Source organism: Leuresthes tenuis, unplaced genomic scaffold (assembly GCF_036924035.1).
Source record: "Leuresthes tenuis unplaced genomic scaffold, fLeuTen1.0.hap1 SCAF_9, whole genome shotgun sequence".
Taxonomy (NCBI): domain Eukaryota; kingdom Metazoa; phylum Chordata; class Actinopteri; order Atheriniformes; family Atherinopsidae; genus Leuresthes; species Leuresthes tenuis.
This window is the reverse complement of record NW_027325363.1, coordinates 19,100,101-19,127,212: the sequence shown is the minus strand read 5'-3', so window position 1 is coordinate 19,127,212 and position 27,112 is coordinate 19,100,101. Positions and strand designations below refer to the sequence as shown.

Sequence of the window (27,112 nt, the reverse complement as noted above, 5' to 3'; positions counted from 1 at the left end):
CGACTCTGTCCTCATCTGTGTCATGCACTATCACTGCTTATGATTTTGTCTGAGGTGGCACTCCCTCAACAAATTTTGTCACATAGCTGCTAGTCTGTTTTCTTTGTTTCATTCAGGCAGATTTTTTTTAAGTTGCAGTTTTTCACCAGCTCGACACAGGCTTCTACAGGCTAATATCGTTTAATCAGTGTGCAACTTGAAGATAGTAGGATGCGGGACAAAACGAAGGCTATCTGCACACTTGAAAGGTTGTAAACTTTGAATGGATCCAAACTCTGATGATCTTAGGGAAGCAAAGTGTAGATTCTTTACCTCATTGGCACACCAGAGTATGGTTTTTAAAAATGCTTTAATCTAATTCATGCATGGCAAATGTGCACTGATTGTTTTTATGGTTTTATTTAACTTGACAGAAGCAGAATTTGCATGTTAAGAGGTTAATTTTTTTTATGGAAACCTGCAAAAATGACTGTCAGGACTCAAATACTCTGCGTTAACCTTGATCAAATACAGAGGGCTACACACTAAAAGCATCTTTCTTTTTTGAATACAGATTGATTATGAGTTGTGATAAATATATAAATGAAGAGATGTACATGCATCTGTTCAGATGGCTGTGAAGCCCATGTTCCAATGCTTTAAAGCCATATGTTATACCAAAGAGGAAAAATCAGGGGGAGATCATAAAAAGTTAATTAGATCATTTTAGGACTGTGAGCTTGGTTCAGAATTTCACATTATGAATTGTGAATTTCAACTAATTCAGTTTTAATCTGTTTGAAGTGAACTTTGAACTAGTTGTTGTGAAGTGTGAACTTGCATTAAACTGTCTGCTGTAGAAGCAGCTTGTTTCATGGCAGAACTATGTTGGGAAGACACTGCAAGACAAAAGACAAATTAGTGACTGTTTCAAACATCCCAAGTTTGACATGTGCTTTTCTAAGGTTTCTTTACAATTATACAACTAATCCTAAAATGCTCTTTAACCTATAGTCTGTGAAAAAAAGCTGTGAATCCCACAAAAGCTTTTAAGAAACAATCAATGAAAACTATTTCTGTAAGAATTCTTTGTGAAGAGCAGCACATAAAAATGAGATAACATTCACTATGTTCAGAGAAGAGCCATTGCTTTATTTTGCTAGCTGATGACGCCTTGCACAAGAAATGACTGATAGATTACACCTCTCAGTATCCTTGAGGAGCAATTAGAATCCATTAACTTGGCAGACACACGGTGACAGCAAATAAATTAAACATTTTTCAAACCCCAAAAAGGGAAATTCAAAGTGCCACTTAATTTATTGTGAAAAGTTAAGTCAGAGTGTATTGTAATTTATAACATATGATAAAATCAGCTACAATAAATGTATGACATATGCGCAACACTGTTTACCTTGGTATGGGAAAAAGATTATGGTTTGAGATATGAGCTGGAAAACAGGGTGTAGAAAGAAAAGAAGATGGCTGTTTTCCGTTTCCAATCTTGTAGGGGTCATAGGAGCCAATGCAGTAATAATGAATTTGTGACAGAGTGACATTTTTGGAGATAGTCTTTTTTTTTTTTAAATCACATATCACTACAACTGAATTGTGTTTATGAAGCAGTCTGCATTGTTCTAGAAATTTTGTATAAAAGGTTTTTGCTGCCATATTATAACTGCCATTACTACACTACAATGAATTAATGGCATCTGGTTGCTAAAAACTCAGCCCATTCAATACTACACACATCACCCTGACCCAAGAGGTTTTCTACTTTTTATATGGTCTATAACTGACTACAATAGGTTTATAACTGACTACAATTATCAGTCTTGTGTGTCACTACCTGTTTTTTATCAGTACTTTTCTAAAATGAAGATTTTAATGTTTCAATCTTGATGGCTTACAATGCAAAATCTGCCAAATCTTTCAGTTTGATATGACCATACTATGATGTGAGTAGAGATAAAACTGGCAGAGGAGCTTTATTATTTAGTTTATTCATCAATGTACAAGCCAGATCAAAATCCACACAAACAAAGGTTTTCCCGGAGCTCACATTTGTTGGACTTTTGTTATCATGCATCTCACTGACTAGCATCATCATATACTGGACCTTCTATTCCTACCCTCCTGACATTTATATTGTTGCCTTGTTAGGTATGAGCAGTGAGCACAGTGCGGCCTGTGCTGTGTGTTGAGACCCAGCCATCTTTTTGGATTTTTTTTTCCTGAAACAAGTTGGGTTTAGCAGTTTATTTAGCAATCCAAGTTTGTAACCATCACTTCTGTGGGCTGTTCGAGTCCTTTTTGGTGGGAATTTGTTAACCCTGTTCAAAATAGTGATCAGCATTATACTGCTAGACAAGGGCAAATGTAGATCCCTAAATGATATATCTGTAATCTTCCATCCATCTATTTTCTATACCGGTCAGGTCAGATCGGTCTGGTCGCGGGGAAGCTGGAGCCTGTCCCAGCAGTCATTGGGCAAGAGGTAGGGTACACCCTTGACAGGTCGCCAGTCCATCACAGGGCCACACAAGACAAACAAACATGCACACTCACACCTACAGTCATTTAAGAATCACCAATTAACCTAAAATGCACATTTTTGGACAGTGGAAGGAAGCCCAAGTACTCAGAGAGAACCCAAACATACATGGGGAGAACATGCATACTCCACACAGAAAGGTCCAAAGTGGGGATTGAATCTGGAACCCCCTCACTGTGAGGTGACAGGGCTAACCACCACACCACCATCTCATCTGTTGTGTTTGTCTCATAGATAAAGCTTTTGTTTTTTTTGCGATTTACCTGAACGCTCATCCATGCAGTTTCTATACCCGCTTAATCCAATTCAGGGGTGCGGGAGCCTATCCCAGCAGCAATTGGATGAAAGGTGAAGTACATCGTGGCCAACACAAAGACAAACAACCAAGCAAACTCAAATTCCCTGGGATCAATTTTGTCACTTTAATCTTTTGGGATCTGCAACAGTCTTGAATGTTTATATCACTTGTGAATAATTTTTTCTCACTTACTCAACCTGCGCCAGAAGAATCTCTGGAACCTGCTTGGAAGCCTCTTCTGAAATGTACTATCAGTTCTTAATGTTTTTTATTGCAAAAGGTGGCCACCACAAGGGCTGCTATCACATCTCCTGACTCTGACCCTTCAGTCTCAGCCCCTTGCTCTGCTGTCTTTAATCAGTTTGAGCCTGTGACTCTCTCGTTAAGAGGATGTGGTGTATCGTCTTAAGCCCTCAGGCTCTCCACATGATCCCATTTCTTCACGATTTTTTAAAGACATTTTTCCAAGTATAGCTAGTATATTACTTATTATGGTAAGAATACCAAGTGTGCCATCATATCCCAAAAATATGGTAGCCAACGCGGAGCAGTCAAGACCAGGTTTCTTAATAAGAGGTTTAACTACTGAATGTTTAAGTTTAGTGCTAAACGTAAACATGCAGTAGTTAAACCTCTTATTAAAGGGGAAACTTCAACCTTATTCCTGGCATGAAATACGTTTATCTAATCACCGAGAACAGTTTGGTGAAAGTTGGCGTCCTTCGGAGGATATTTAGATTCTTTGAGATCCATATAACGGAGTGAACGGGGCTTAGACGATGCAGGCTCTAAATAAGGCATTATCTGTCTTTATTTCACCAATACTTTAAGACAAATGAATGAATGAACGCGTACTATTGCACTGTTAGCTCATAGCTGCTGTGTTGTTGTTATTGGCGGCTATCAGGGGCTTATAGAGGGCTTTCTACACAGTCTTCTACTGGGATACATGGTTGTATACACTCCATATTTGAATTCCCCCCACTGGGGGATGAATAAAATATTTTTCTATTCTATTCTATATAAATTCACCAAGAGAATGCACAAAACTGCTCAAATTTGCACAGAATAACTGCCATTTCAAAACATGAACACCTTTATGGCGTGTTGATAGAAACACAGAACACAACAAGGTGTAAGGTAAACTAATTAAGCTCTCTTGATGAGGTGTGAGTTTCTAAGGTCAAACGCAGTCACCTGGTCAGTCAGTCATGAAGTTGTGAAAGTGAGTTTAAGAAATTAAAACATATTTGACAAGAAACTATGCAGACTTTGTTGAGGCAAAATCTGGTATGGCCAATGTTAAAGGATGTTCAGCTTAATGACTGCTGTGTAAAATGTTAATTAATTAGGTTTTTGGCTACTTTATTACTGTTCATTACATTGTTTTCTTCAGTAGAAAAACAGGACTGTTCATGCCATGTGGACCATTTGCATCTTCTCCAGATTAAAGCCGATGTGCTAAAGACAACATCCAAGTATGCTTGATTGATTGATTCAGGTATCTTGAGATTCTTTTAGGGGTTGCTGGTGGTTAGCACATCACCTCACAGCAAGAGGGTTCCTAAGAATCCCGGCTGGGGCCTTTCTGTGTGGAGTTTGCATGTTCTCCTCATGTGTGCATGGGTTATGTCTGGGTACTCTGGCTTCCTCCCACCACCCAAAAACATTTGTTTCAGGTCAATTGGTAACTCTAAAGTGACCCGAGGAGTGAGTGTCTGGTTTGTTTCCATGTGGCTCTGTGATGGACTGGTAACCTGTCCAAGGTGTACTTGCCTCTCACCCAGTGACAGTTGAGATAGGCTCCAGCCATCAGCCCCACAACCGTAAATTGGATTAAGTGGGTATAGAAAATTAATGAATGAGATATTATTGACTGGTGATCAGTAGCACCATAGTTTGGAGCAAAACTTAGGGGTATTGCTGCGGTATTGCTTTGTATTAGACTGTAGTGCTCAAAAGAAAAAGACCAGGGGTATAAAACAAAGCTGTTCAATTTTAATTCCAGCTATCTTCAATCATATATGTACAGCCTGAAGTAAGAAATCAAAGGTTGAGACTATGCCTAAATTGGATCAAGATTAGGTTTTTCCTCTGAGGTGAGTTTTGAGTACCACACAACCAATTCACCTACCTATATCAGTAGAGTAAAGTATCCACTACTTAGGTTTAAATACCAGTAAGTATGAAACCCATTAGTTTCTCTTTGAAGGGTTCTGGGCAAGACTTTTAGTATCCCTGAAGGAGGCAGATTAATTCATGCATGATAAGGACAAAGACAAGTTCTAAAATTGATTTTTTAAAGCCTTCTCTCATAACATGTAATTAACTCTTTCCTTCATTTAGCATTTCCCATCTGTGACAGTGGCTCATCCTTGTTGCCATAACATGTTTGAGAAATACTGTCTTTTATCTGCTCTCAACAAAGCAATATAAAGCAAAAGAAAATGAAACATTAAAAGTGAATGCCCACAGTCAATGAAAGGGCACATTCACATCAAAGCCTTTTGTGAACGCAACTGTCTCTGTGGATCAAGTAGATTGATAGATAATGCATATCTACATTGCCCTTAAAGCATAGACACACACTTATCATTCTCTTTCTTCCTCTGTTTCCCTAAATCTCAAAGACAAAGTATATATGCACATTCACATTCAATTTTCCCTTCAAGCTTCAAAGAGGGACCTAGAGTGACGAAGAGGACAGGGATTAATCTAAGGAAGCATCATAAAGCTGGTTTACACACCGAGATTACCACACCTGATGATCCAGGGCCAGAGAGATCTGCCGCTGAGTGCTTGAGGCACATATACATTTATGTACCTGTAAGTGGATTTGTAGAGTTTTTGTGTGAAATGCTCAATGGTAAACACAACCTAATGTTCCAGGACGAAGCTAGAACAAGCATGTAAGGTAAGCAATACAGACAGTGAAAGTCATTATAAAGTTTTTGAAAATTATTATTCTCCAAAGGTAACTTTATTGGCATCAATTCCATTTTTAACAGCTTGCAGAGCTTCTTTTTCATATTAAGGTGAAGGCTGTTTCAATTGCAGTGACAGGATGTACATTTATATGGAGAACTAGACAGGAGCATTATTCAGCAGTGAGATGGAATTAAATGTAACCTCAGGCAGTTAAAGATATACTTGATACATATTCTATGGAAACTTAATGATACAGTGAGAGTTGGCAACCCATATTCTAGAAAAAAAATAATCAAAAAATATCAAATCATGTTTACAGTGCTTGTCTTATGCTTTTGATTCAGTGCATGCAGGAAAACTGTAATAGGCAGTTAATGTGCTGCATGTGTATTAATTAAATAACAAAAATGGATGAAGACAATTAAACGTCCTTGACTGATGATGATCAGAAAAATGACAGAACCTAATTAGTGAGATGAATGATGGGGTAGGCAGTTTTTTAAATGAAGCTAAAGAATGAAGTGAGGATGGATGCAGAAAAAAGGGTTATGAAAGCATAGGTGCAAACTGGATGGTTAGATAGCAATATCATAACTGGTCAAAGGTGGATGGAACAGCAGCTTTGAAGGAATGTTAACCTGAAATCTGGATGGAGAAAAGCACAAATGTATAGTCCACCAAATTTGAAATAAACAGCCATGAAATTTGTTAGAAATAAAGAATATGGGCTTAAATTACAGACTTGTATCTTTAATTTGAGGGTCATAACATCCAAATTGGAAAAGTGAGTATGAATTAGACTATAAAATCTCGGCACACAGCCTCTGACAATCTCTGCCCATAATAATAATGGTTTTATTATTATATCTCTTTTAATGTACCAAAAGTAGTTGAACAACTGACTGAAAAACTTTTTCCTGGCCAGGTTTTGGCTATTTTCTCATTATGTCTTCATTATTCAGACAAATAAAAGGTCCCGAGTTGGTCTCATATTTGACATTTTCTCCTTTAACCCAAAATATATGGTTAAAGGAGCTCTCAGTGGACATGAAACAGCAGACTTCTGCTACAAAAGTGAAACAAATCTATCATCAGGATAGCAGAAACATTAGGAGTGACTAGGGCTTGATAAATTCAGCGGAAAAATGTAAGTGCTAGTGAGCTCTGCAGGATAAAAAACGTGGATGTCGATGACAGACAACAGCGGTAGATGACTGCGGGATCTTTTTAGAGTAAAGATAAACAATCCCCACAACATCCAGCAGTGTGAAGAACACTCTCCAGGAGATGGAAATATGATTAATTAACATTTTGAACAACAAGCCTCAAGAATAGAAAGCTTGACTAGATTTAGTTGAAGGTATTGTCAAAAAGTCAGACCGTATTTGGAGTAGTATTCTTTGGACAGTTAAAACTAAAATAATGACGAAGGAGCAGCTAGGGATCTGAGGCATACAACATCATGTGTAAAGAGAAACATTGAGGGCATGTGAGGATATGGGCTGGCTTGCTTTTACTGTTCACAAATGTTTATTGATTATGTGACAAAAGACTGAAGCAGTGAAAAAATTCTGTGATTTAGTGGTAAACCTTCTGTTCTTATTCAGTCAAATGAAGCTAAGCTGATTTGCTGCCCAATACACATTGACACTGTTTTTTTTTTCTAAATCAAATTTTACAAAGTGCATTTGAGACTCAACAGTCAATTGTGAACGTTTGAATACAACTTTCCCTTCTGAAGTCACAGTAAAGACGTCAAGAGGGAAAAACAGTTCCACTGAATCAATAGTCTTACTTTTAGGCACTTAGACTTAAGCACTAAAAGTCAAGTGGTTTTCAGTACTATATCTGCTAGTAAAGGTACTTCTGTTATCCTTTTTAAAGGCGTGGTGTTTTATTTATTGTGTATGAGGTTTGCTTCTCACATTAAACTTTATAGCACATGCTATATATAGGGGAACATTTTTATTCAATCTAAGATGCAGCCATTGTGTTCTCAGGAAGCATAGTTGGTTGGTGTGATTGAACTTACACTCAGAGGTGTCTTGTAACCAACACTCCATTCTGCCACTGCTTTCAAAAAAGAAAAATAACTTGTTATACTGCTTTTGAAGAATACCCTGCTGCCAGAACTGCCAGCAACACTGCAGTGACACCAGAACCTGGAGTTACAGCAAGGTCAGCAATATGTTATCAGTTCAAAGATGCCATTTTGTCTGCTTCACTCCCTAATTTTATTTTTCAGAGTCATCTTTTAATGCCTTGCTCATGCTCTTTTCTGTTGAACTCATTTTGTGATGAGCACCAAAGCCCTTAAGTGTCACAAACAATATGCATACATGTGCTGCAAGTAGTGTATCTCGAGTGTATGCATGTTCACACTCTCTCAGCGGGGTATGAGCAATTCTTCTGCTACTGCACTGTGCTTAAAAACGTCTGCATATCTGAACAATTCTGACTACATAGCAGTCAGTCAGAATAAGGCAGATGTAGTGATTAGACCTCTCAAGAACTTTTCATCCTTATTTTATTCACATCTTGCTTTAAAATGTCCCTATAATAACACAAGGAAAAACAAGGTGAGAAAAAGTGTTATCTTTATAGAGATGTTTTATAAGTAATGAGCAAAGAGAAAGTTTTATCACCAAGTTCATTGTTGTTTGGTTTTGCTTAAAGTAAACGCTTAAACCCTCTTCCTAGTTAATGTTTCCTTTGCCATTTTCTAGGTCTGAAACTGTGTCACCCTCCCCTCTGGAAAATATTCATTAGTATGATAAATCACTTTGGCCCTCCCATGTATTCCGCTCTGATTTTAATGAGACGAATGCACAAGCGTGAGCACACACACTAAAGACAAATCTTGTGGCAAAGGGGTTAAGATGAAACCTTGGTTGAGCATGGGTAGACATTGATTTTTTTCCCAACCCAACCACAAGACAAGGTCCATGAGATTTGAATTCAAAAACATTCTCAAAATGATAGAAGCAGTTTCCACCAGCGTAGGGAAAGCCAGGGGGTCTCCCAAACCTAAGCACTTGGGATTTTTTAAAGATGATTAAGATATTGTATTTTTTTTCTACCCCTGATATGACCTACTACTATTATTGCCATTAACCAGTTTCACACCCAAAAAAAACAGCTTGAAAGAATTAGTATGTTTTTTTTCAGTTGATATTCTGGCTCCTTATGTCCACTTTTGGCTTTCATCATTGAAAGAGAGTGAGGTCAATTCTGTGCTTTCTTGCTTGTGTAGTTTACTCTACACTCTCTTCACACTGTATGTAGGAATAAACTCCTCAATCACTCCTTTCTCAAACATAAGATGTCAAAAAGACATCTAACAGATAGCAATGCTCAAACTGAGCTAAATTCAGTTTCCTAGTTACAATTTAATAGATGCCTATATGTTTATTTAACTTGCCTATTTGATATCTGAACTCAAGACCTTACAAATCCTTCCCACAACTGTGAAACAATCAATCATGCTGTCATATTTCTGATGATGTGGGATATTCTGTAGATGCACTTACAAAATCATCTTAACAATGGATTTGTTTTTTGTTAATGTGTGCATTTGACACGCATAATGCTATAACCCCACTACTAGTGACTGAAAAGTGTGAAAAAAAATTCTTATATGTCTATAAAGTGAACCAACATTTTATCAACCAAATCTCAACACTGACAACCTGATTAGTGTTTTTGTGGATTTTAATGTGATTAAGAGACTGCTGTGGTGGTTAGCACCGTCGCCTCACAGCAAGAGGATTCCAGATTTGATCCCCACCTGGGGCCTTTCTGTGTGGAGTTTGCATGTTCTCCCTGTGTATGCATGGGTTCTCTCCGGGTACTCTGGCATCCTCCCACCATCCAGGAACAGGCATGTTAGGTTAATTGGTGTGAGGTGAGTGTGAGCGCGTGTGGTTGTTTGTCTCTGTGTGACCCTGTGATGGCAATCTGTCCAGGGTGTACCCCGCCTCTCGCCCTATGACCGCTGGGATAGGCTCCAGCCCCCCTGCGACCCGACCGACGGATTAAGCGGGTATAGAAAATTAATGGATGCATGGAGTAAAACTGATCTAAATTTAGCAGGAGATGTTAAAATTATGACTTTGAAGTGGTACCACGATAATCCACAATGTGTTATTAGTGAAGTTTGTTGCACACACTGATCACTGTGAGCTAGGAAAATAATTTTTTTTTCCTCATGTGTTATGTTTATTAGCTCTTTAGTTAAAGCTGGGAAACATTTTTTTTGTATCCTACCAATTAATTTGTTTTTGTGAAAACACCTGAATGCTTTAACATTAGGTACATATAACTGAACAGTATCAATTTATGTTACTGGGGGGGGGGTAACTAAGAGGGAGATCATAGTTTTGCTGCTTCGTTTGTGGCACACAGATTGGGTCTGGTCAGTTGGATAGAGCTGCACTGACCCGGTGATCTCAAATGTAGATGAAATTTTGTATTTTTCGACACAAACCGCATAGAAGAATAATATCAATCCAAGCCAAATAGCACAAAGAAAAGTGTGTTCTAATAACAGAACAACAAGATACACAACATATATTTACAGTGTGACTCCCAGCTTCCCAGATTACTCTGCTCCGAGCTGTTCTCTCCCGTGGCACTCTAACTGAATAGCTGTTGACCCCCTGCATGCTGTATGCTGAGGTGATTTTCACACAGGCTACATTTAACATCTCCCCTGTGTGTCTCTTTAAAAGATTAGCCAGTGTCAGACCATAGGTCTGCACGCTAATTCTCCCACAGCACCCACATTGCTAAAAACACAGGTTGAGGTGTCTTGCAGGTTTTGTCATTGTGCCATAACTGGCTCTTTTGTGAGAAACATTACCTGCTATGCACCCATGATAGCAGAATGGAAGCAAGTGGTTAAAAAAATTTGGAGTAGAGAGCCAATGGTGCAATGAGCAGATGAAAATATGCCAATCTATCATCCTAATGCTCCAAATGTTTCTCTCCCCTTAAAACCAACAACACACTAAGAAAAGAAAAGATACATATAATGGAAGAAAAACTTTAAGCCGTGCTGGTTTTATCCTTTCAAGGCCTCCAGATCTCATGCTGGGGTATGTATGAATTCTAAACACTAGTTAGAACACAAGTTAACTGTGCATATGATGAGTAAATTTTAATAATACCCATTTCAAGTGAAAAACTACTTAGAAATGCATACACATGTCACCCTTATCACAACGCTTGTTTATTGTGTTATCAAAAACCAGAACCCAATATCATGCTAAATGTGTCACATAATGTCATACTTATCAACTGTTTCATACAACAGTAAAAAATTAAGAAAAAAAGTGCGCTGGGCACTTCGCACTTAAATAACAGTGAATATTCATGGTAAACTCGGCACGCCAGCTTTACCTGGAAGAGTTTGTACTGAACGACATTCAGTTGTTCCACACAAAAGTGCTTGATGGTTTTGGTCCTTCGTTTTCCATGTTTCCCTTGTTGATGCACCACTAGCATCTTAGCTTACAGTGCCAGATACGTTGCACCGTAGTATGGCAGTGGTGAAGCACTCTTCTGTTGTTTTCAGTTCAGTTGGCAAACAGCTCTGTGCAATTCTGCCACCTTGTGGTTGTAATGACACATTACTACTAGCTGCCGGTTAAATCAGAATAGGTCCATAGCAATATGGTAGTTACATAAACTATTGAATTTCTTATAGTTCAATGACTATTCAAAAACTTTTGAATCATTACCCATCCAAATGTAGGTAATAAAAATGTAAAAAATGTAGGTATGTCTTGTTAGTGTTTCCCCTCCAATGCCTCCTGCAGCCTGTTGAGAGAGACTTCTTCAGGGTCACCTACTCATAAATGAGTTAACTTGAGTATCTTTGTCAGTTTTTCCCCCCTCCTTTTTTCCCTCTTAACATCCAACAACACTTAGACTGCTCCATGACGATGACCCTCACCTGCCTCACACATTCACGCAAAATCTCACTTTATCACACACACACTCACTCACACACACACATACGTGCACATGCAGTGCCATTTCTCCTGACTTACCCAGAGCAGTCCAGGGACATATTAGCTGTGACAAGGTGATGACCTGCCACCTCTGACCTTCCCAAAAGTTCAAAGAGAGCAGAACCCGGGCTCACCACTGAAATCCAATTACCCAACCAAGCAGGGAGGCAAGTGAGGGGAGATGGAGGGAATGGTGGCAAGAGACCGTGGGTAGAGTGGAAAAAAATAAATAAACTGAGAGATTGCCATACTGTGGCTCTCCATCACCCTTGCTCCTTTTCAATCTCCTCTTCCTCTGTCTCTTTACTCACATTTATAGCACTGCTTTGTTACCTTTACCATCATTTATATCCTCTACCCCAACATTGTATTATCTTTGCCAGACTGCAATTTGTTTCATGCTGTCTAAGTGCAGACGAAGACATGCGAGAAAAAAGATGCCACAGCATGGATGGGAGAAGTGTAGGCAGTGGAGCAAGCTAATCAGCTTCATAGTATTAGATATAAAACCACTGAAGGTTTCAAGGTAATCTGAGAGTGCTAATAGTTTTCGTCAAGGAAGAAATGGAAAACATGCTGTTCAAGTTTCTGTGAGCTTGAAAACTTTACATTAGCTCTACATATTCATGATTGTGGGGATTGCTTCTGTAATCTTTACAATCAGTTGTCTGAAGGTTATAGAAATATTTTATTTATATCATCTTTGCACATCGCTATCAATCAATGAATCACAGCTCAGATAGCTTTTATCAGAGGGGTTCAGAATGACTTTGATATAAAGCCTTGATAAGAGGGCCTACATATTCCTCCCAAAGGCTCCAGAGAAGCCTGATAATCAGCCATATCAGCAGCAAGATCATTTCACCTGGGATACAATATCACCTCCAATCCTGTTAATGCTGATGAAGGATCTTCTGGTTCTACTTTTAAATTCATGTGCCGCAGCTTCACAGGTTAACACATCTGAATATAAGTGTAGATGAATGGGCCACAAGATGTGCTTCATTGTACTAGTAGTTAATTACTTAAAGTATAAGTAGTTCTTATACTTTAAGTTTAAATTACGCAGATAGCCATGGGGTTTGTTTTTGTTTTCTACCTTTTTGGTGTCTTTCAGACACATGTGATTTAGAGTGTTTTTGGAAGCCTCCAAGCAATCACATCATTAAACTTGAATAGAATGACAAATGCAAACAAAAATAATTGAATTGAATCAGCATGTACTCTTATAGTATTTGCAACACTGACAACCAATATTTAACTTAGTGTAATGTGTGTCCAAGGTTATTTCAAATCGAGGCAGAATCTCACAATTAAGTAAAGATCAATTCTGATAAATTTCTTTTTTTTTTTAATTCCAAGAATATGATAACCTAAATTCCTTTTTTTGACATGTTGTCCTTAGAAATCAAATTACTGTGAACTAATCCAATGTTCTTTTAGCTGCCTCTCCAGCCTGTCAACGTATGTACACACATATTTTCTTAAGCAGATACAGCTCACAGAGCCTAAACAGTTTTTGTATCCTAAGGACAAAATCTGACTGCAATTCCAATCACTTGCATGACTAGTCGCATCAACATGATTCCCTTCCGGACACACACTCAAAAGTATATTCAAACACTTCAGAAACATGTTAGTATGACCAGTTAATTGCATAAAGATTTTGAGTGCAATTTTCCACTTTTCTATTAAAAACAATACATTTTGATAAGCTTCAACAATGCTTCCAACTATTCCTTAAATCCTTTATTTATATGTATTGCTTTTTTTCCCCCTTCTGTCTTCGGCTTTGTGTCAAATACTATAATGAAGCTTGCATATACCCTAACTGCTTTTGATGGCTCACCACGATATAATGAACAGATAAAGTGAGCATTAAACCAAAGGATTTAAGGACAATGGCTGCTTAAAGTATCAAAACTTGGGCTAGCTATACAATGAGACACTTTGAATATCACTCATCCCAAGGATCATTGTCGAGCATATAGATAAGGTTTGAAGATAATTGATTTGGACTTTTTTCTGAGAGAATGGTGAGAATGAAAGGAGATCAAAAACAAAAGAAGTCAGTGTCTTAATAATTAAATCCACGGATTAAACTCAATAGATCAAAACTACAAAGATAGGAAAACCTGTATATCCAATGTCTATACTTTTGACTAAGAGGCTGTCTTTGTAGTTGAATACAACCTGACATTTGATTCTCTTGGAGTCAATATCAAAGATTTGCAAAAATAAATAAATGATCTTGCAATGTTGATGCAAAATTATAACAACCACTCTCAAACTACTGGCACTCTGGAAAGGTTTTAACATTAGATAAATGAGTACTGAGGTCAGTTCCATTTGCCCATGTATATAATGTATATATAATTAGAGACACAGTGTTGTAGAAGTCATTCTCTCTGTCTCTTTGTGGAAGTTGAGGGATGAGATTGAGATGTGAGGTATAGGATTGCTTGTGACAGCTCCTTGAAACAACACCTGCTACCTAGCTAACACGTTTAGCCTAAAGTAATCAAACTTTTCTCATTATCTCCGTAATGCAAACCAATTAGACCCCATACATCAACAACTCTGCAATTATCTACAATTACAACTCATTAAGCTTTGATTTACTTATGTTTTAATTAGCTGGCACCGCACTTTACATTGACGATAATGTCCTTGTGCCAGTGTAGGTGGTTACTGTCTTTGCTTATGCAGCTGCTATTGTTTGGCGGATTGCTACACTTGGCTGAGCATGGTGTATTCAAGAGGCAATCAACCTCCTCTTCATCGCCTCTCTGTTGACTCTCAAGTCTCCAACACTGCTAGTCATATACCAGTCAGACTTTAAAATGGTTAGGTTAGTCAAGTGTCTGTTGGTACTTTCTTATTGGAAGCTGTTATTGATGGCATTTTGTATTTGTAGCACAGAATTTATCCAACACCTCCCCCACATTCTGAACTATATACAAGGAAGTAGTGCTGACAGCAAGTGACAGATTTGTCAGTAAATAAATGTGAACCCAATTTGTTCACTTTAATTCCACTGACATTCACTGGCACTTATTCTTCAGATGCCAGATAAACCCATACATTTAAGTATAGCTTGTTCCAGTGTATGCGGTTTGTATAATGCTGTAAATAGAGTGTAGCATATCCCTCAGTGGTCAGCATATCAGCAGATCTTTGAAAACAAAGCCACTGTGTGGTGGCTTTCCCTTTTCCAGCCCTTTAATGTCTTTGCATGAATAACAATGTGACAAAAAGAGTTGAAAGAGGGGGAGAAGAATGGATTTAAAAAAAGCTCTGTAATTGTTTGGATGGAGGAACCTACTAGTAGAAGAGACTAGAGAGGAGAATGGGATTGACGCCATAGATTACCCAGTCCTCCATCTCGGCTCATGAACAAGTAATTTATTCATTTTGCTTTAAGCTCCTTTCATTTCTTCCCTGCAACATTTTAACCATTTTTAGTATCAATTGTCTCTTGCCTTCCTGACAGAAGCAAACTAAACCAATTTTCTCTCTGTTGTTTCTGAAGAGGCAATCAGCAAAGTGTCCTTGCTTTGATTAGAATCTTCTTCCTTCCCTGCATTTAAACACTGTTTCTCTTTGTTTTTCTGCTCATCTGAAAGGAAACTGCCGAAGGGTTTCATATTGATGTCACTGGAGATTACATGAAGGTGAGAATCCCCTGAGAATTGGCATTTGGCTGTGGCTGGTCCATGAGCCTTTGGCTTAGGTGGAAGGTTGAACTATTAGTAACATTCAAAACTGCCACTTCTCAGCTAAGTCTACCTAAAAATAATATGGCTACCCATTACAACACACACAGTGCAGATCCAACAACAAAATAATGTTAGAAACTCACCAGTCCAAACCTCCCTCTCCAGGCTGAAGGTACTATTTACATAAGGTAATATTTATTATCTGCTATCTATTTTTAGGATGTCACGCCTGAGAGGTATGCTTCACTCTGTGTTTGCCCGTGGGTTTCATTTGAGCTGATCTTACTCAAACACAACTCCAGTGTCTGAGATCTCCATCTTGCCTGCCATTTATACGTATAGGATGACACAGAGTATCTGTACCTGTTTGGTCTGTGTGCTCCACTGGCAGTAAAGCATAGAACTTGCTCCGAGCTTGCACGTGACAAAGTGCATCCACTGTGTCACTGTCTGTGATCTCTCACATTTGTCTGAAACGTAAAAATCAAAGCGTACAATCTTGAAATCAACTCAGCTTAAGAGCTTCATGAAGTCTAAAAACTTTGCCATTAGGTGGTACTGAAGTCTAAGACAACTTGAATCACAGTATGCTTTCAGATTTTTACAAAGTTGTTACACAAAACAACCCCCTAATCCATCTTTAAAAGCTGCATTCTTTCTATACTTATATATTTCTTAAACCTTGTTTTGCTCCCATTTCTCCATTCTGTCCTGTATTTATAATTTCTGAGATGCTTCCAAAGTCACATCAGCTTGGATTTTATACCAGTCATAACTCAGTTTTGATCACCTATCGAGCTATGCCGTAAAAACATATACATTTGTGTATCCATATTTCTAAGTATTTTATTTCTTTGAAAACTCTCTTTTTCTCCTGTGTTCTTTACTCAAATTTTAGGAGTAAACTTTTCATCTTTTTTCGATAACAACCTATAGAATACCGCTGTTGTTATGACAACTGATGGTGACCATGCACAAAGACAGTTGGTCAAGTGTTAAAAGCGTGCAATGCTAAGCCTGTGATGATGATGATGAGATCAATGGCCAATGAGTCTCAGAGATGTTAGATTCAGCTCCTGTCAAATTTGTGAGCAAGAGCCATACTAAAACTCACATCATGTTACAAAATCTTATTGGGTTTTAGTTGAATGTTCCTTTAGAGTTTTGATGAGGGGGCTCAGTTAGCATGTAATATATGTTCATACCTATGTTTTTGTTGGTGTAGAATCGTGTTAGGATAAAAATCTTTGTCTTAAGTTTACCATAGAATGGTACAGGGTCTGTGAATCTGAAGTGTATCTGAAGTTTCAAACCCTGGTTTGGGTAGGGGGCAATGAAAATATAGAGGGTGCCAGAGTCACTTTCAAGGAGTTTTTCCCAGAGAAAAAACTGAAAGCACTAAAAGTATAAAGATGAGTGTATTAAAACACGTTTTCACATTCATCAAATTAATATTCAACATATTATCTCATCATGTAAAAACAGCAAAGCTGTAGTCCTAAACTGACCAAATTTAAAACCTTCCGTTCCCAGGTTGCACCTAGAAATTTCTGTCGGTAACAATTATGACCAAAACGGAGTCCAGCATCCTCAAAAACATATTTTCGTTCAATCCCAGCAATACGAGCACAGCTCTCGCTCCAGTGTTTACGGACACCCATGGTCCGTCACCAAGGGCTCGGTTCCCAGGCTACCACAGGACACCACAAGGGATATGATTGTAAAACTTCTCCAAGTCTATAACACACATTTAGACTGGTTTGGAAAACTCCAAAGCAACCTTGTGTTTCTTAGCAAAAGTAAGGAGCTCTTTCAGTGATCCACCACTAGGTACCAAAAAAATAACGTATGGAGACCATGTGACCTAATGGACAAGGCATCTAACTTCAAATCAAAAGATTGAGGGTTCAAGTCCCTTTGTGGTTGCATTGTTTAGTTATATGCTGTTATTACTACATAGAAACTGGGGCTTCACAATCAAGAGCACTGTACTAAATAAACACTGTAAAGTGCTTTGCCAGGTCTACTCCATGTCAGAAATCCTCTGAAGCGCATGCAGTGTAAGTCTGAGTTAAGCTGATGTTACAAACTCCAGGTGCTCTGTTCATTCTGTTATATTCGCAGAGCTTCCAGTATCAGAGGTGTTTGAAATTTCAAACTTAGCTTGAGATTCCAAGTAAACACAAGAAACTTGTGTTAAAAAAGAAATGGACCAGACTCACTGAATAATTCCCTATAATCCCTATATAGACCAGTGAGCAGTACTGACCAACATGCCATTGGGGTCATCAGGTGGGAACCTCCTTTCATCAGTGTGTCATCTAGTTTGGCCCACGACACCTCCAAGACGCAAGAAATTGATCACTGGCATCCCAGAGTTACTCCCCTAACGCCAGCCATCACTGCTCCTCACACCTCAACAACCATCTTTTTTTCCACAACCACAAGCTACCCCAGCCTCTCAACACCTGCAAACCCATCATAGCGGGGTGGGGAATAAAAAACCCTGGTTCGGGTAGGGGGTAGAAATAGAAGATGTAAAGATAAGTAGGACTGGACCTTTTTCAGTGATCCACCACTAGATGCGAGACCAAGCTATGGAGACCATGTGGCCTAATGGACAAGGCGTCTGACTTCGAATCAGAAAATTGAGGGTTCAAGTCCCTTCATGGTTGCATTGTTTAGTTGCATGTTGTCATTACTGCATAGAAACTGGGGCTACACAATCAAGGGCACTATACTAACCAAATAAACGCATGCTGGACACTGTGAAGTGCTTTGCTTAGGTCTACTCCATGTCAGAAATCCTGTGAATGTTAAGCTGATGCTACACAATGGACTTGGGTATCCCATACTGCCTCCGTTCAAGCTATACACAACGATGATAGACTTGAATGAGCAACTTCTATCCTGCTGAGTTATTACAGCAAATGATCAAATAATTGCATTGAAAGCAGTTTTTTTTTTATTTGTTTTTTAACAACTGAAATTCTTTCAACTCACCTACTGATAACATCCGAATCCGCAATACCAAAGGCAAGCTGTGTAGAATGTCTGTGTGACTTAAATAGGTAAAAAGAGAAAAAAAACTGAAAACACTTAAAGTATAAAGATGAGTGTATTCAATCTCGTCTTTACGTTCATCAAATTAAGTCACAGAATTTGAAATGGAAGGTTTGAAAGTCTTACATAATTCCTTATTGACATAGAATTATAAACATGTACACTATGTAGTGTGCATGCGAGCACTAATTCTTCAAGCTATCCTAATAGAAGAGAACAAAGTGTGCCTTTTTTCCGTGCTGGATCTGCTGTAATCTTGGTATTCTTATAGAGACTTGCAGCAACAACAGCAAATATCTAGGGCCCCTTCCAAAGCACATGACTTTTAAAGAATCTTCCAAATCTTCTTTGCACTATAATCAGTTGCAGCATTCAGTGCTGTTTAAGCACCCACATCTTTTAAACTCAGCTCTGATGGCAACAGTCAGTCATGCATCAATATATATTTTCTGTTGCTTGTCCTGGACCGGTTCGCAGGGGAAGCGGTCTGAGCAAGACATCCCTCCAGCTCCCTGTCACAAACTTCCACAGGGAGACTGAAAAGCGCGATCCTCCTTTTAGCATGAACACACCCTTTGGAGGACAACCAGCATGATCTGCAAATCCAGAGGCACTTTCTGCTACTTTCATATTATGTTGCGCAGGCATGTCAATCGAGACAGTTGCGCAACACCAGTGTTGTCCTAATTATGGTGAGATGACAATCAATTTACCCAGGCTTGAGACCATGTGGCCTAACGGAGAAGAGCTTGAGTCCCTTCATGGTTGCACTACTTAGTTGTATGCTGTCATTATTACATAAAAACTAGGGCTTCAAAATCAAGAGCACTGCACTAAGTAAGAATTTAAATTCTGATTGATAAACAATAGCTCTGTAGGGCCGTTTATGTTTTTCATATTTTTGGAGGCCATCAGAGATTTGACATGCTTGGTAAGGTGAGGTGGGAGGGTATTAATTTGGCTGCAATCTGCAACTTTGTTGCCAGCTGTCATTACAGTCTGCACTCTTGAAATTCTTCACTCTCACTTTGTTCTTTAAAGAAAAAATAATGTTTGTGTATACTGTTAGTTATAGTTCTTTAAAGTGAGACAACTTGGTAATGGCAGGTCAGACTGTTAAAAAAGGTTGTTTCATACTTATTTGTAATTTAAATAGACTCAGTGAGAACTAAACAATTGTATTTTCACATGTTAAATATTTATTCTGTAAATAAGTAATTGTGTTTATGTTTCAAATAATAAATGGTTCAGTTCAATTTGATCTATTAGCATAGTTAAAATGAAGGACATTACCTGGTTGTGCAACAAAATCTGTTCCACCAGATCCATTTTCTTTGCAAATCTATATAGTAGTATACCTTACTTTATGTGTGTGTCTAAGATAAACTTTTGGATAGCATATCTTAGGGTCTAAAGATTAATTTCATTAGCTTTCAAAAGATTAGAGCACAGACTGTGGAGAATCATGGGGCAAAAATAATAAACCAAGTCATATTGAGAGAAACACAGAGAGAGACAGAGAGAGTTTATGTATGTGTGTGTGAGTGCATGTTAGAAAGAAAGATACTTCATCACAGAACTCGCATTATTGTTCTATACGTTTATCTGTCCCATCCTGGTCCTTTTTCTTCGCTTCTTTTTTTTCATTGTCTTTACCATCATGTTCTCTTTACAAATGGGACAAAGTTGTTGAAATGATGAAAGGGTCACAGAGAAAGAGATAAACCACAGGTTTAGAGCTGAGCGAGAGATGCACAACAGTTTCCACTAAAGGCGACATACACATTTAGAATTTAAAAAAATGTAGCCTGCGGTGGGTAATGAGACGCCAAAGAAAGAAACTTGGGAGGCTGATGAGATCTGATTATCAAAACGGGTATGCCTGCAAATATTCTAAAATACTGAAAATAAGATCATCCAGAGTTTAGTCTTGCAAAAGTTTGAGAAATATCACCCCTCATGAGTCTGTTGACCTTGGGGAATGTTAAAAAGTGCAATGTGAAAATTACTCCTTATTACAAATTATTATTGCAGAGGAGAGCTGAAAATGGCAGCCAGTGACCCTGGACACTCATGGTTTGATAATTAGTCAAACACTCTACACACACAAAAGAGGTATAGTCAAAGATTCACTTTCTGGGGGGCTTGTAAGCGAGTGTTGGTAATAGTTTCAATTTAATTGTCTGCCTCACAGCCCATGAATGACATGGAAATATATTTGGTGCATCTGTTTAGGGGACACTCAGTCAGTCGGTATACAATCCAGATATGTCCATGTGTTTAAAACATATGCCCTCAGTCTGTTTCCATCTTGTCTGTGTGAATCATTTTTCTGTAGAACACACAAATCTGAAATTGGCTGTAGAATATGCCGAACAAATTAATTTGTCGTTGCGGCACCAGCATCCTAAAGGGAAAGATAAGTATAGAGGATGAATGAAGGAGTCCTGACGAGCGAATACAGCTGATCCACAGTGCTCAGCTGAAGCATCTCTGGACCTACGTTTGATGGATTTAATTCCAACTGATAGGCTCTTCGGAAAAGTGCTCAATTCAGAAATCTGCATAATGAAGTCAAACTGCCTATGCCATTTATTTATTTTCTGTTTGCTGGCAAGACTTGTCTGTTTGTATTTCAAAGTGAGTTATTTTATACAGACTGACATCTCCTCCAGTGTCAGACTTTGTCAGTGTCTTTAGTTTTCTATAGAAAGTAACTTTGCCTCTGCACCATGCAAGCAGTATGTTATCAGAGTTCCAAGTAGATTTTATCTATACATGTGTTGATATACAATTATGCACTATATTGTCAAAAGTTTTCGTTCATCTGCCTTTACGAACTTAAGTGACATCCCATTCTTAATGCATAAGGTTTAATTATGACATCGACACACACTTTGCAGCTATAACAACTTCAACTCTTCTGCGCAAGCTTTTCACAAGGTTTAGGAGTGTGTTTATGGGAATTGTTGACCATTATTCCAGAAGCGCATTTGTGAGATCAGACACTGATGTTGGACGAGAAGGCCTGCCTCGCACTCTCTGCTCTAATTCATTCCAAAGGTGTTCTACTGGGTTGAGGTCTGGACTCAACTGAGGTTGACAAAACTCGCAAAACTCGCTCATCCATGTCTTTATGGACCTTGCTTTGTGCACTGGTGTGTAGTCATGTTGGAACAGGAAGGGGCCATCCCCAAACTGTTTCCACAAAGTTGGGAGTATGATATTGTCCAAAATCTCTTGCTGTGCTGAAGCATTCAGAGTTCCTTTCTTTGGAACTAAGGGGCCAAGCCCAGCTCCTGAAAAACAAATGCACACCATAATCCCCCCTCCACCAAACTTTACACTTGGCACAATGCTGTCAGACAAGTATAGTGCTCCTGGTAACCGCCAAACTCAGACTCGTTCATTAGATTGCCAGATGGAGAAAGGTGATTTGTCACTCCACAGAACATGTCTCCACTGCTCTAGAGTCCAGTGGCAGCGTGCTTTACACCACTGCATCCGATGCTTTGCATTGCACTTGGTAATTTTGAATTTCCCCCACAGGAGATGCATAAAATATTTTCCTATTTCTTCTGTTCTATGTATGGCTTAGATGCAGCTGCTCAGCCATAGAAACCCATTCCACGAAGCTCTCTACTGTTCTTGAGCCAATCTGGAGGCAAAATTAAGTTTGGAGGTCTGTATTGATACTTTTGGCAATATAGTGTATATATACGTTTATATTTATGTATGTTAGCCCACGACTCTTGATGAGAACTACCTAACAGCAATGCGGTATCAAAGGGTTTGACTAATGACAGTATCACATACTATTTGCCTGAAAGACTGCTCAGAGCAGGGGAGAGAAGAGGAAGAAACATTGGGAAAGAAAAAATGGTTGTGATAGAGGGGGATAAGGAATAAAAAAAGGGTAGAATGCTAACAGGAGAAAATAAAAGAAAATCAGCAACCAAAAAAGACAGTGAATGCTTATGGGAATTAAAACTGTTGAGGTATGAACATGCAACCAAGAATACTGATGGCTGAACGGACAAAATCTGTAGTTCACTGGCGGTAATAAATCAAACTAAATAGAGTGGCAAAATGTAAATGCCAGTAGAATCAATAAGATTACTCTACAAACAAAACGGAACATCCAGACAAAACAGAGCCAGAGCCAATTAGCTCTACTTCACTGTAAGCGAAGAAAATCACACCATTTCAAAATACACCATTTCATTATCCTGGAATTTGAGAGGCATATTATAGAGCCACATTACACAAGTTTTTTTTCACCTTCCTCTTAATATGCAAAACTTGTTAAATTGTTTAAACAAAAATAAACCAGCAAAAATAAACCACCTTCGTTATCGAGTCCAGGAGCCCTTAAATTTAGTAACAATCAGACTTCTTGGGAGAATTTACAGTATTAATGCATTTGTCAGCAAAATATTTTCACTATAAATCCTGTAGGGAATGGTAGGATGGTAAAACACATCACTTAAAATCCACAACATACAGTAGATGTCCTCATATATACCATGGGTTGAACAAGTCACGATGTCTGTGTTTCTCCGTTTCCTTCAGAGTTTGTTGAAACTGTTTTGGTCAGCCCCAGAAGTCGCTGCCCTTTCACAGCCTGACATGCTCAATTTCTCATTCATCTTCCTCCCGCTTTAGTATATCGTATCACCATATGACATGTGGTGATGTGCCTTATCACATACTGCTGCTCGGCCAAGAGTTCCTTTTCATCAGTTTTTACGTTTCGTGATACTCCTTCAATGCATAGGGAAATGCTCTACAGCTGCATATAGACAATTATCCTTCTGTGGCAGTAACTGACACACTGGCTGCACCAATACTGAACAGTGACAGAAAAACATCCCCCTGTAGTGGTGGCTTATGAATAATTAACATGGATAGTATAAGAAGGTTTTGTTGTGACACTTGGCTCTCAAGCAAGGTACTTGTGGTTGAGTTCAACATTCCCACCGTACCACTTCATTTCTTCTATTTGTCTTTATCTATTTAAGTCTTTAGATCTCAATTTTGACTTTCTTTACTCTACTACAGGGCTACTTTGTAACACATTAGAAGTCATTTGTAAAGGTTGGGGAAACATGATAGTTAGTCGTGAAAATAAACAATAAAATGCATTTTATTTCAGACAACTTTGCTAATATTTTCTTCATTGCCATTGAGACACAGTGTCGCGACTGTGAAGTTACCAGCTCAGGAAACGCCACAAAATTGAAGGTGACACTGAGCCTATTTAAAAACAACGCTGCAGGCTCTTGACCATGTGTGAGTATTTGATGACTAGGGAATAACAACAGGTTCCAAATAGATTGACTAATAGAGCAGAATGGGTCTTTAAGGAGAGAGTGCTCCTGCAAGACCCTCTGAAAAACATTTGGGCCAATCAGCAAAATATGGACTCTTTCAAGAGCCTTAACAAGTCTTTGATGTACGCAGCTGATTTTGACCTAGAGTACAGAATTAAGTACTTTGAATACATTTTCTCTTGTCAACAGTCTAATGAAATATAAGTTACTTATTTTCTTTGTTACTCCTCAGTGCTACCTTTGCCATCACTCAAAGTAATTTCGTGGTAACTAAGGGAGGAGTTTACCAGTCTGCAGATTTATCATCAATTCTGTGGCAGTGTCACAGGTGGTCACAGGTGGTATTTATCATCCACTATTTTTATGCCACTACATATACAGTAGATAAAGTCTGCACATTTACTGTGAAGACATGCGCTTCAGTGTGGTTGGTATATCAAACTCCACTTGTACGATTTGAGCAACCACATATTTCTCACTAAGACACAGTGAGTAAACCGAAAATAGCTGCTTAAAACATATTGAAAGATGAAGGCTTATGTTGTGCTCAATTTTGGAACTGGACTGTTAAACAGTTTTTAATCTTGTATCTTGTTTTTTTTTTTTTTTTTGTAATTTCAGGATTTTTAGGGCGGGTAAAAAAGCAGGGCTCCATGATGTAGGGAGGTCTCACCCTCGCCAAACAACTTAACGTTAATAGGCATCCATTTATCTTAAAAATGGCCCCCAACAAGCCAATTATACCATCTGGGTGAGTGTCTGACAACAACCTATCTATTTTCATTACAAAAATGCATCTTTCCCCGATGGCAGAATTTGCAGAACTTAATTCAGCTTAATTCAGCTGCAGGGGAGATGAAAAATAATATATTGTTTTTGTGAAGAGCAGACCTAAAATGCAACACTGCTGTAGATCTAGCAATTCAGAGAATCTGATGTATGACTGTCAGATTGAAGGGCCACATTAACAGTCTCGTACTGCGGCTGTTTCAGGACTTTGCGTACGTACCGGCGCATCTGTGCATCTAATCTGAAAACAAGTTAAAAACCAACGAAAGTAACTACGATAAGTGGATTGATTTTGTGCAGAGCCATGCTGACATGGTGATGGAGAGTTAAGAAATCCCGGCCAACATCAGCCTCATTTATCACCTGGTAATTTTACAAAGTTTTATCAGATACATCTGGGATTAATGGATACATTTCTGGATACATTGCTGTGACAGCAAGATACAGTTTCCCCATCCCACTAGTGCGCTCACTTTGTTACAATGTCTTTGCTGAATTCCGAGCTGAACATACATGTAATTAGAGTGTCAGTTGCACAATTCAATGATTTGAAGATTGGGAGGTGACTTAAATAACTACTCTCTGAAGTTTCCTTTTAGTTGTGATACCTAACAAAAAAGCAGTTTGATTTGGGTAAAATCTTTTTTTACTCTGGCACATTTGAGCTAAAACCTTGACTGGATGGTTATTAATATATATTTGTTATTGTTCAAGCCAGAATCAGTTTCCGGATATATCAAAGTGAGCAGCATGACAGACCAATACAAGCTGACAACAAATGACGTCTGTTTGGTAATTATCCTCAGTACTTTGTTGTGTGAGTAAGTGTGTTTCTGAGTGGTTGTAGAAGCAACAAATGGATATGTTCAGATATCTTGTACATAAATGTATTATTAAATACACTAAAGGCCCCCTTAGCTGTCTTTTCACTCAGTGTAATTATGTCTGTTCTAAAAGAGTCGTACATCTAATGCCAACACAAAACAAACATTTGAAACTAATATTCACTAAGACTTGTGCCGTCTTAGTGATGGAACATCCTCGACTTTCAGTGCGTCACCCCACAAAGCCTGGGTCCTACTGGTTCTTGTTCATAAAACTTGTCCATGAAGTCCAGCGAAGAAATCCAAATCTTTGTTGCTTGCCAGGAAAAATAAACCACATCCACTCACACACCTTATATAGGAACACAGTTATGAGGAAACAAGGCGTGTATCTAGTTGCATTGTTTTTAAAAAAAAAACATCAGAATAAACCGTTGAAGAAGAATGAGTGGTCATACTTATAACAATGGCAATTAGAAATTTATGCCTGTCTAATACAGGCCTGGTACCCGAAGCTATTAAGGTAGGTAAAGGCCTCAGCCTCCATTTAAGTAAATATGGTAGCTTAATCATAAGTGAATGTCCAAAAAAAGGGTTTAGGTTTCCTTATTTGGTGCTATGGCACAGAGAGAGAGAAAAAAGCTCCATGTTGGCTTTTATGAATGATTAATTTTTTTGATCATGCATTTCAGTTCTATTTGTGAAGTCTTATCATTCATTTTTACATACGTTATGGTCAGATAAATTTGAAATTCTTTTTATGTCACAACGTCATTTTTAACTTCACAAAAAGACAATAAATATAAGCCTAATAAAGACCTTGCTTCCAACTAATAGCACTCTATGTTTCCATCTTTGACTTATCATGACACTTAAACAATTACTGTGTATACCATACAAAGTCAGCAATCTACAAAACAAGATTAAAACCATTCTCATAAAGTTTGGAGTTCATGTAATGTGCACTATTATGTTAGCTGCTCAATATTTGTTAAAATGCTGATTCTAGAAAGCAAAAAATCTGTTCTTGGAGAGAAGGATACAGCCAGTGTTCCACTGAGAAAAGTACTGTCAGTCAAGTGAGCACTGGACTTGTGTTGGTACAGCAGATCCATGGATCATCTAACCTACCCATAATAACTTTGAAAAACGTAGAAAAAGATCAATTTAAAAGTTCAATTTAGTTTGGAGTAAGCTGCCAACATGGTATGACACACATTTTTTTTTACTATAGCTCAACGGCACTACATGTAATAAAAGGAACGATGGATAGAGAAAGTATGTACGTAATTATGTCTGAATTAAATCAAACACTAATTAATACATATAGTAGCAACCTTTCACATCTTTTTAGTATTTCTCTCAAAACCTAAAAGCTTTTTTCCATAAGCTCCACTTGACACTAACAAGCCGGCAGGATTTAGGGATCAAGACGTTGGTAATAACTATAATATTCTTGCCGCATATCTGCAAGTTAGTTTGTCTGTGTGTGTGTTCATGTGGATCGAGCTCAGGAGTTGTTGATTCGGCGAAATGTTTGATCCGAAGAACTCTCTATTCAGACTCAATCATCAATAAGGCATTCACACAAACACATGCACGTGCATGATG

General features: G+C 38.3%; 1 non-coding gene across 1 annotated transcript; it reads left to right on the top strand.

The window, feature by feature from the left end:
- The first annotated feature begins 18,094 nt into the window (after positions 1-18,094).
- On the top strand, positions 18,095-18,167 carry trnar-ucg (transfer RNA arginine (anticodon UCG)). Its single transcript has one exon. It is a non-coding gene; the product is annotated as a tRNA-Arg (tRNA).
- Positions 18,168-27,112: the final 8,945 nt, after the last annotated feature.